Here is a 10,945-nt window from a genome sequence, read left to right as displayed (position 1 = left end):
TGCACATGAACTGTATACAAAATTGAGAACATACCTATTAGTGTTGTTGTAGTTCCTTGGTACTAGAACTAAATCAATTCTAGTACTGGCCTTTTTTTCATAGTTCTAGTTCCAAGAACTAGAACTAGTACTATTTTTACAACCAATGTAAGAACCAGAACTAAACTAGAACTAGTTTATACAAGACTTGTAGTACTAGAACTAAACTGGAACTAAACTTTGCCAGAGTCTCAGTACTAGAACTAAACTGGAACTAAAAGTACATTCTCTTGTGGTACTAGAACTAGTTTGGAACTAGAATTGTTGAACAATATTAGTTGACAAAGAAGGTACTAATTTGTCAGTGAAATATTTTAGTACATAACAAAGACTGAATTACAAATAATGTATGAATTTGTTACTTAGACATAAATTATATATCAATAGACTTTTGAATACTTGTTCAGTTCAAAGCTAAGCAGTGAAAGCATGACAGCAGAAGCAAAAAGAAGCAGTATTTAGAAATTATTTCCAATTAGAACTAAGCTTCTTAAACTCTATTGCCAGAACAAGTACAAGAACTATAACTTAGCTCTAGAACTAGAACAATACCTAAAATTTATTGAAATCTAGTTCTAGAACTAGTACTAGAACTAACTTTATAAAACTATAGTTCTAGAACTAGTACTGGAACTAAACTTTATCAAACTCTAGTTCCAGAACTAGTACTAGAACTAAACTTTATCAAACTTTAGTTCCGGAACTAGTACTAGAACTAAACTTTATCAAACTCTAGTTCCGGAACTAGTACTAGAACTAAATTTTTTCAAACTCTAGTTCTAGAACTAGTACTAGAACTATATAAAATTATGGTACTACAACAACACTAATACCTATTAGCAATAGGTACATGAAGTGAGAAACTGTGTGTTATAAACTATAGTAACATTACAACATGCCAGCTTAAAGTTTATTATTATTAATTGAACTAATAATTATTATTATGGTTGAACTCAACCCCCTTGTTTCTTTTATTTTTTGACAACCCTACTTTTTCTTATTTATAGAAATTTTTTATTTACTTGTTTCCATACTTTTTATTAAATTTTATGAATTAATAATCCTTTTTATTGATAATTATAATTTTTGCCTTAGGTATCAGTTCATTAATGGAAGAAAAGAATTTTGAAATAAGAACCATAAGAAGACCCACTGCATTATAAAAACAGTTTTTGAATTTTTGAATCATTAATTACTAATATCTATGTCCAGTTCTGAAACTATTTAAGTTTACATTCAGCTTCATTTGCCACTTTCCCGCTCACAGCTCTCAAACTTTTCCACAGTTTACGAGACCTGCATTGTGGAAATACACATTAATAGACCACATGAATACATTCCAATGTGCAAACAATTATTATTGTATTGTTAATGGCACACAATAAAAGATGCATTGGCAAGCATTCATTTATATTGACTAAAGAAAGTACTTACTGTGGCCATTATTAATGATATAATCATCAAGCTAATCTAAAGTATGTAAACTTGAATCAGAACCTATAACAAAAATACATAAGACATTTCACAATACTCTCCATCTTACTACATATTCCATTGCCAAGACTACAATAATATGAAACCTATACAGATGTAAACTGGCACCTACTACTGCATGATACAACTACTGATTAAGGAGCTGCAACAAAACATTAAGAAAGAAATTAATTTATTTTCAACAATCTAAATCCAGAATTGCCTTTAATTATATTTCACATTCCAATATCAAGCAAAAGTATTGCTGAATCAGCAAATCATTTACAGCTGTAATTACCTGTAAAGCATAGTAATAGAAACATCAAAAGCAAGCAATGTAAACTCACAGGCTAATAATAACAACAGCACTTAACACCACATTGTAGTCCTTGTGCCAAGTACATAAGTACCTATAAAAAGTATGTATATGACATACTAATAATGATAATGGTAGCATCTACAATGTTTCTGATTGGATCATACATGGCATGTATTTTAGACATAATATTGCTTACTAATGATATCCTCATTTAAGATACTTTCATGACCTGCTTAATATAAAATAACATTGTGCACATGAAGAATTTCCAATGTGCAAACAAAATTTTTTGTTAATGTGAACATGCACATATTTACAACAATCATCAACAAAAGATGCGCAACATCAGCTGGCAAGCATTTAATATGCGCACAGCATTGATGGCAGCATCATTCAAATGCACAACATCAGCCGGCAAGCATTAACTTAATGCGCACAGCATTGATGGCAGCATTATGCGCAACATCAGCTGGCAAGCATTTACATATATGTAATGCGCACAGCATTGATGGCAGTATTGACATGTATGATGATCATTAATATATGTACAGAATCACTGCTTGAATGATACTACATGTATAATGAGAACTTTTATTGTTACTCTAAATTTTTCTTGTCCTTCAAAATTTGTCAGCAGCGCCCTTGATCCATAAGCACCTGATATTTGTTATAAATTTGTAGTACAAGCCACAAACAAGATCGGGAATTGATAATGACAGCTTCCTCCCTTCCTAACCCTCTGTCCTACATAAATGATAGTCACACAAAATTGAATCAATGCTAAACTCTAATGAACAGTAAACCTCTTTCACACCCTCTCCCTGTCCATTATAGCAACAAGTAATCAATATTCACTGTTATACATTGATTAATCTCACATCCTGAATGCAGTTTGATCACTTTATACTGAGCAATAATGGGTGGATATGCACCTGGTTTTCACACACACTTACATTGCACATGCAGTGAAATAAAAGTCACATTAAACAACCAATGTTTTAAAGATGATGGACCTCCCATTCACCATACCCACTTTCCATCAACAATCAATGCTTAAGAAATATTAATAGACTTAGCTGCTTGGAAATGATTAGTACCAACATGCTTTAAATACAAAGCAGGTGTATTAGTATCACAAGGAATGCCATACAACTCCTGGGTTCCATATCTAGCCCAGCCAACAAAAGTAGGAGTGAGTGAATATGAATATATGGTTATACCTAATAATGCTGTTAGTGTAATAATCTCTGTGTCAGTGGCCCACACATAATTTCTATACATTTTTGACTTATTTATGTAATCATATATGCTTGAATATCTGGTTGCACTTAATGTACTATTAAACAATTCTTCTTCAAAGTTTGACATATTGCTAACAATTGCTCTACGTAATTCATAATGCTGAGAAATGGACCCAGTAATGAGATATGAAAGGGCATAAAATAAACAGTTCCCATCACCAGGGACATCAAGAGTACTATTAGGAACTCTTTCATCTGACAATGGTGTTGTTGGACTGCCAGGTAAGATTCTAGCAGCTGTTACAAACTTAAGGTTCAATATCTCACACCACCTTCTTTGAACTTCTTCATTAGCAGGGTAATAAACATAATCCCTTTGTCTCCTCCTTACATTATCTGGATTGGGAGGCTCTTCATAAGTAAAGATGACATCATCATCTTTTTTTGGATTACTTGTCTTTAATGCAGAGGGCCAAATGTTTTCAGACAATTGTTAGGCTAGGCACACACACCTTAAAAGTGCCTACCTATAATTCTTTGAAGGCTCTTAAAGGTGCAATGTTTTATTTACCCCTTCCATTAGAAAAAACAATGGAAACTTTAAATGAGATTGGTATAGATTCTAATCATTTGCCTAATCCAGAACTTTATATTATTATTAATGGACAGCCTACTAAATCAAATAATGTCTGGCGTAGCCTAGTTGATGTGAATAAAATAAAAGCAGCACTAAGAAAATTAAAAGAAATTAATTGGCTTTATAGAAACGTAGACGATGATTCCATCGACGAATCATCTAAAAATGTCATACAAGTAGTTAGCAATACTACTTGTAAAATGCTTGAAAAAGCAAATGATCAAGATTGAGAAGGCCTTTCGGCATATACCATTAGAAATCTTGATAGTAAAATTGCAACAGGTTCTGATATTAGTCAATATAAGTTAATGAATGTAAAAGAAGCGCCTATAGACAATAGGCAGGAGCATCTTGATTTGTTATGCTTTCCTACTTTATTTCCTACTGGACAATATGGAGAGCATCATCCCAGACAAAGCTATCCAGCACAGACTTTATCATTTAGTGAATACATGAAATCTAGACTTTTAAACAAAGATTCTCGATTTCGTAGAAATCATTCATATTGTTTGCACTATTATGGATTGAAAATTAACAAGGCCTTAAAAACTGGCATATGTAATTTATTAAAAACATCAAGGGGCAATGTTGGTCAAACTGTTGCTGAAATATTAGAAAAAATAAATGTTTTAGATGAAGAATTTGAGGGCAATTTAAGTACCATGTTGGCTCCAATACGGGGCACAAATCAATATTGGTTCCGTGTGAAAGGTGAAGTCAAAGCAATGATTGCTGAGTATGGCTCACCAAAGCTTTTCCTTACATTAAGTTGTGCTGAATATGATTCAGCTGATATAGCGCAATATTTAAGAAAAGTGAATAATGCACCACAATCATATAGTATTTCTAGATTATGTACTGAGGACCCTGTTTCAGTATCGCGACAATTTTCATACAAATTTAAGGATTTCTTTAACATAGTCATTCTCCAGAGAGGTGTTCTAGGCAAAGTAGAGCAATATTATGTTAAAAAAGAATATCAAATGCGTGGAGCGCCTCATTATCACATCCTCCTATGGATTGAAAATGCTCCCGTTGTCGGTATTGATTGTCCAGAAGAAGTCTGTTCTTTCATACAAGATAGGATTACCTGTCATATACCAGATAGTAATACGTCGCCTGATTTAAATTTTTTGGTAACAAAATACCAAATGCACAAGTGCAGCAAATACTGCAAGCGAAATATTAAAGTCGGCAAGACCTATGTATCTAGATGCCGATTTGATTTTCCTACACCAGTACGAGATAGTATTTGCATCAATGACGTAGAAAACAGCTTGAAATCATGCAATAAAATATATTATCTCAAACGAAATGAAAAAGAAGTTCGAGTCAACGACTACAATCCTTTACTGTTGAAATTGTGGCATGCAAATATGGACTTGCAATACATAGCAGAGAGGAGTCTGTCCTTAACAGATTATGTGACTGGATATGTCACTAAAGCAGAAAAGAGTCACGCACAGGACTTATGGGATGAAGTCAGCAGCTGTGACAACATATATAGCAGGCTTTGGAAAATCGGACAAAAATTACTTCGAGCTAAAGAAGTAGGACTATATGAAGCTAGCGATCTTCTTCTTGGTGAAAGTTTATACATGAAATCAGTAACCGTACAGTACGTTAATGTGTACTTGCCTCATAAGAGGAGCAGAAAAATCAAAAACTATTCATATTTAACTAAAATGGATCAATCTTCTAAAGGCATTTTTAATCCTAGTATAATTGAAGACTTTTATCCAACAAGACCAAATAACATGGAAGATGTATCTCTTTATGAATTTGTTGCCAATTACAAATTTGATAAAATAGGAGAAAATGGAGAAAGAGAATACAAACTTCGATCAAAGCCAGTCCTTCCAAACCATAGGAAATTTAATCCTATGCAAGAAGCGGAAAGAGACGATTTTTATTACTCGCTAATATTTTTATTTGTGCCTTTTAGAGACGAGAGCACACTCGTAATGGAAGGAGAAACAATGGAAGAAGCTTTTAGGCGTCACAGAGAGGCATCTATACGTGGCATTGAAAATCATTTCAACAAACTACAGAAATTATTAGAAGCTGAACATAATTGGAAGAAAATAGTCGATGCAAGAAATAAAGCCGGTTTTACTGAAGAAGAACTTCCTAATAACAAGGAAGATGATGAGCCTCAATTACTAGGTGAAATAATGGAAGCAGTAGCTGATATTGCTGACATGCATATAAATGTACCTAATTTAACATTAGAGCAAAGAGACGCAATGCTTAATGTAGATCAAAAAAGAATTTTTGATTAAATTAAGAGTCATCTTATAAGTCAAAAAGAACGTGAAGACTTATTAGAGAATGAGTCTTCAAGACTACTTAGATTAGATAATATCAAACCGCTAAGGATGTTTATTAGTGGTGTAGGTGGAACTGGTAAATCGTTTTTAATAGAGGCAATAAAATGCCTAGTGGATGACATATGGCATCCAAAAAGTGGTGAAATTGTGTGCTATAGTAGCACCAACAGGTATAGCCGCATTTAATGTAGGCGGACTAACAATACATAGATTATTTCAGCTACCAATAGAGCATGAGGGAAAAACAGCTGGATATTGGGCTTTGAATAAAGAAGCTCAGAAAAGGATAAAAATGACACTTAAAAATTTTAAAATTATAATAGTAGACGAGGTATCTATGGTATCCAATCTAAATCTAGCATACTTACACATGCGCTTAGAAGATATATTTGGAACTGATGAATGGTTTGGATCCAAAAATATTTTATTTGTAGGTGACCTCTTACAATTGCCACCAGTTAATGGTAGGCCAGTATTTAATAAAATTAGCAACAAACTAGTAAAAACTAGACTTGGAGCAGCAAATGCAGTTAACATATGGAAAGAAACAGTAGAATATGATGAACTAACAATCAATGAGCGACAAAAAGGAGACAAAACTTTCTTTAAAATGCTTGATTCTGTTAGGCATGGCTGTCTGACTGATGATACTATTGATACGCTTAAAAGTCGTGTATTTAATGTTTCAATACAAGAAAAATATAAGGAATTGGAAAGTGAAGGAACAAATCCTCCAATTTGCCTATTTTCTAAGGTAGATGCCTGCCAAAAAATCAATGAATTAATGTTAGAAAGTCTAGAAACTGAGAAAATAGAATTAGCATGTGTTGATGTTGTTGATGAAAGTGGCAGCACAGCAAAATTTGACAAAAAACAAGAAAAAAAATTAGAGAAACTAAAAGATCAGCCAAGCAAAACAGCTGGTTTAGAAACTGTATTGTCTTTAGCAGTAGGCTGTAGAGTAATGCTAAGACGTAATATTGATGTCACTGTAGGATTAGTTAATGGTGCCATTGGTACAGTAATGGGTATTTATGCTACACATATATCAATCAAATTTGATCATATTGATGTACCTTGTGACATAGAAAGGGTTACATCTAGATTTATGCTATCTAAGAATTTGTATATACATAGAAAACAGTTTCCCCTCATACTTTCTTATGCTATTACTATACATAAATGTCAGGGCCTCTCACTAGATGCAGCCATTATTGATTCATCGACTGATGTTTTTGGGGATGGTATGGCATATGTTGCATTGTCTCGTGTACGTACATTAAATGGATTACATTTATTATCATTTGATCCTCTCTCTGTTAAAGTTAGTAATCCATGCATTAATGAAATTAACCGCCTCAGAAGTAAATTTCGGAATGACTTACCTCAAATCAAGAAAAGTAAAGGAAAGAAGAGAAAGATTCAAGTGACTGGTATAATAGATGATGGTGAACCTTGTAGTAAGAATGCCAAGGTGTCTGTAAGTCTTGTACAAAGTACTAGTAACAGTACCGTTAGTAGCAATAAACGTAAGAGTACTGATTTACAAAAGTCTAATCGCCCCAAAAAGAGTAAAATATGTGATGATAATGCTTTAAATAAGCCTTGCACCATAAAAAGAAAAGTTGATGTAGACAGTAGTACTGACAATACTGCTTTGGTATTGCCTCGCTCAAAAAAAGATGATAAATTAATTTCTTTAATTAATTTGAAAGACCAAAAAACCAAATTTAATGTCAAAGATGATGAAAGTTGTAGTAGTCTCATTGTATCTATAAAACTCTCAAACATTAAATGTAAACCAAAAGATGATAAAACCAAGTGTGTTGTAAAAAATGACCATTGTAGTAGTAGTCTGATTGTATCTATAAAACTCTCAAGCATTAAATTAAAGACAAGTAATCCAAAAAAAGATGATGATGTCATCTTTACTTATGAAGAGCCTCCCAACCCAGATATTGTGAGAAGGAGACAATGGGATTATGTTTATTACCCTGGTAATGAAGAATATCAAAGAAGGTGGTGTGAGATTTTAAATCTCAAATTTGTCACAGCTGCTAGAATCTTACCTGGTAGTCAAACAACACCATTGTCAGATGAAAGAGTTCCTAATAGTACTCTTGATGTCCCTGGTGATGGGAACTGTTTATTTTATGCCCTTTCATATCTCATTACTGGGTCAATTTCTCAGCATTACGAATTACGTAAAGCAATTGTTAGTAATATGCCAAACTTTGAAGAAGAATTGTTTAATAGTACATTAAGTGCAACCAGATATTCAAGCATATATGATTACATAAATAAGTCCAAAATGTATAGAAATTATGTGTGGGCTACTGAGTCAGAGATTATTACATTATCTGCAATATTAGGTACAACCATATATTCATATTCACTACTCCTTCTTTTGTTGGCTGGGCTAGATATGGTACCCAGGAGTTATATGGCATTCCTTGTGATACTAATTAGTGGTGGGCGATACCAATAAAATCTGATTCGGTTCGATTCCGAGTACTTTTTCTCTGAGTATCGATGGTATCGAGTACGATTCCGAGTACCTAAGGAGGTCAAAGTCCAGAGGTACTTTCAGCCAGTTACTGCTGCTACAATTGACCATGAACACTAAAAACAGGCTTCATTGTTCACTTCCTCACCTTTTCACCATCTCAAAGACTCAAACAACAATCCAGAAAGACTGAGAAAGTTCAGAGAGCAGCTGGAGAAGCAATATTTATTATTCTTGGTGTTCATTTTTAACAATAAAAAAATATTTACATTTTAATTTTGTAATTAATTAGTAGTTTATTAACAATTATTGTAGTTAAGTGGGTGTGGTTGTACTCGGAATCGAAATTTTCCGTATTCGAAATGTTTCGATACCAGTTCGATACTGCCTAGGAATCGAAGAATCGAGTATTTTGGTATCGGAATCGCCCATCACTAATACTAATACACCTGCTTTGTATTTGAAGCATGTTGGTACTAATCATTTCCAAGCAGTTAAGTCTATTAATATTTCTTAAGCATTGATTGTTGATGGAAAGTGGGTATGGTGAATGGGAGGTCCATCATCATCTTGGTTGTTTAATGTGACTTATATTTCACTGCATGTGCAATGTGAGTGTGTGTGAGTGTGAAAACCATTGGTGCATATCCACCCAGTATTGCTCAGTATCAAGGGATCAAACTGCATTCAGGATGTGAGATTAATCAATGTATAACAGTAAATATTGTTTACTTGTAGCTATAATGGACAGGGAGAGGGTGTGAAAGAGGTTTGGTGTTCATTAGAGTTTTGCATTGATTCAAATTTGTGTGACTATCATTTATGTAGGACAGAGGGTTAGGAAGGGAGGAAGCTGTCATTATCAAATCTGGATCTTGTTTGTGGCTTGTAGTACATGTTTATTACAAATAACAGGTGCTTATGGATCAGGGCTCTGCTAAAAAATTGTGAAGTCCTGACAAGAAAATTTTTTAAGTAACATTAAAATTTGTTATTTTACATTTAGTAAAAATTGTGAAGTCCTGGCAAGAAAATTTTTTAAGTAACATTAAAATTTGTTATTATACATGTAGTATTATTCAAGCAGTGATTCTGTACATATAATAAATAATGATCATCATGCATGTTAATGCTGCCATCAATGCTGTGCGCATTACATATATGTAAATGCTTGCCAGCTGATGTTGCGCATAATGCTGCCATCAATGCTGTGCGCATTATTAAGTTAATGCTTGCCGGCTGATGTTGCGCATTTGAATGATGCTGCCATCAAAGCTGTGCGCATAATAAATGCTTGCCAGCTGATGTTGCGCATCTTTTATTGATGATTGTTGTAACATGTGCATGTTCTCATTAACAAAAAAATATTGTTTGCACATTGGAAATACTTTATGCACACAATGTTATTATTTATTAAGCAGGTCATAAAAGTATCATTACTGAGGATAGCATTAGTAAGCAATATTATGTCTAAAATACATGCATGCACATACATGTATGATCCAATCAGAAACATTGTAGATGCTACCATTATCATTTGTAGTTAGTACATGTATGTCACATTCATAATTTATACAGGTACATGTACTTACTTGGCACAAGGACTACAATGTGGTGCTAAAGAGTGAGGTCAGACTTAGAATGAGACTCAAAGGTGAAGGGGATGTTCTTCTATGTGAGCACCTGTATCTTGTTGGTGGTTTGTAATGTATGTTTGTGACAAACATAAGGTATATCATGCATATATACATGTATATGTTTAGAATAGTGTACATGTAGTGGATTATTGATGCATTTATTGTGCTTGTAGTGTTTGATGATTATCATGCATGAATTTCATCCTTTTATAGTTTGTTGTATAATGGAGTTACAAGGAATACAAAAGTTCCATGTGATTGGTAATAAAGTTTGTTCACCATTACTGTTTGTACTATTGTTATTATTAGCCCGTGTGTTTACATTGCTTGCCTTTGATGTGTTTCTGTTACTATGCTTTACAGGTATTGACGGCTGGAAAGGATTTGATGATTCAGCAATACTTTTACTTGATATTGGAATGTGCAATTACTGCAATATAATTAAAGGCTATTCTGGTTTTAGATTCTTGTAACTAAATTAATTTCTTTATTACATGTAACTAAATTTTTTGTTGTAGGTCCTTGATCATTAGTTTATCACACTGCAGGAGGCAATAGTTTTTAGCCTTATTGGTTTCACATTATTGTAGTCTTAGCAATGAATTATGTAGCAAGATTGTACATTGTGTGATTACAAAGTGTCTTATGTATTTTGTAATAGGTAATGGTTCAAGGTTACATCTATATTCTTTTAATGGTTATGTCATTAACTATGGCCACAGTAAGTAGTGTAAATGATGTATTATTAACATGTATGTATCTA

General features: G+C 33.3%; 1 long non-coding RNA gene across 1 annotated transcript; it reads right to left on the bottom strand.

Moving 5' to 3' along the window:
- Nucleotides 1-1,257: 1,257 nt before the first annotated feature.
- On the bottom strand, nucleotides 1,258-1,662 carry LOC109589062 (uncharacterized). The gene is made up of 3 exons (XR_002188505.1): nucleotides 1,583-1,662; nucleotides 1,474-1,536; nucleotides 1,258-1,335 (listed from the first exon to the last, which is right to left on the bottom strand). It is a non-coding gene; the product is annotated as an uncharacterized LOC109589062 (long non-coding RNA).
- Between the last annotated feature and the right edge of the window lie 9,283 nt (nucleotides 1,663-10,945).

The sequence above is a fragment of the Amphimedon queenslandica genome, unplaced genomic scaffold, assembly GCF_000090795.2.
Source record: "Amphimedon queenslandica unplaced genomic scaffold, v1.1 AMPQUscaffold_11666_Cont14285, whole genome shotgun sequence".
NCBI lineage: Eukaryota > Metazoa > Porifera > Demospongiae > Haplosclerida > Niphatidae > Amphimedon > Amphimedon queenslandica.
Note: the sequence above shows the minus strand (reverse complement) of the source record. Positions and strands in the feature narration are given on the sequence as shown.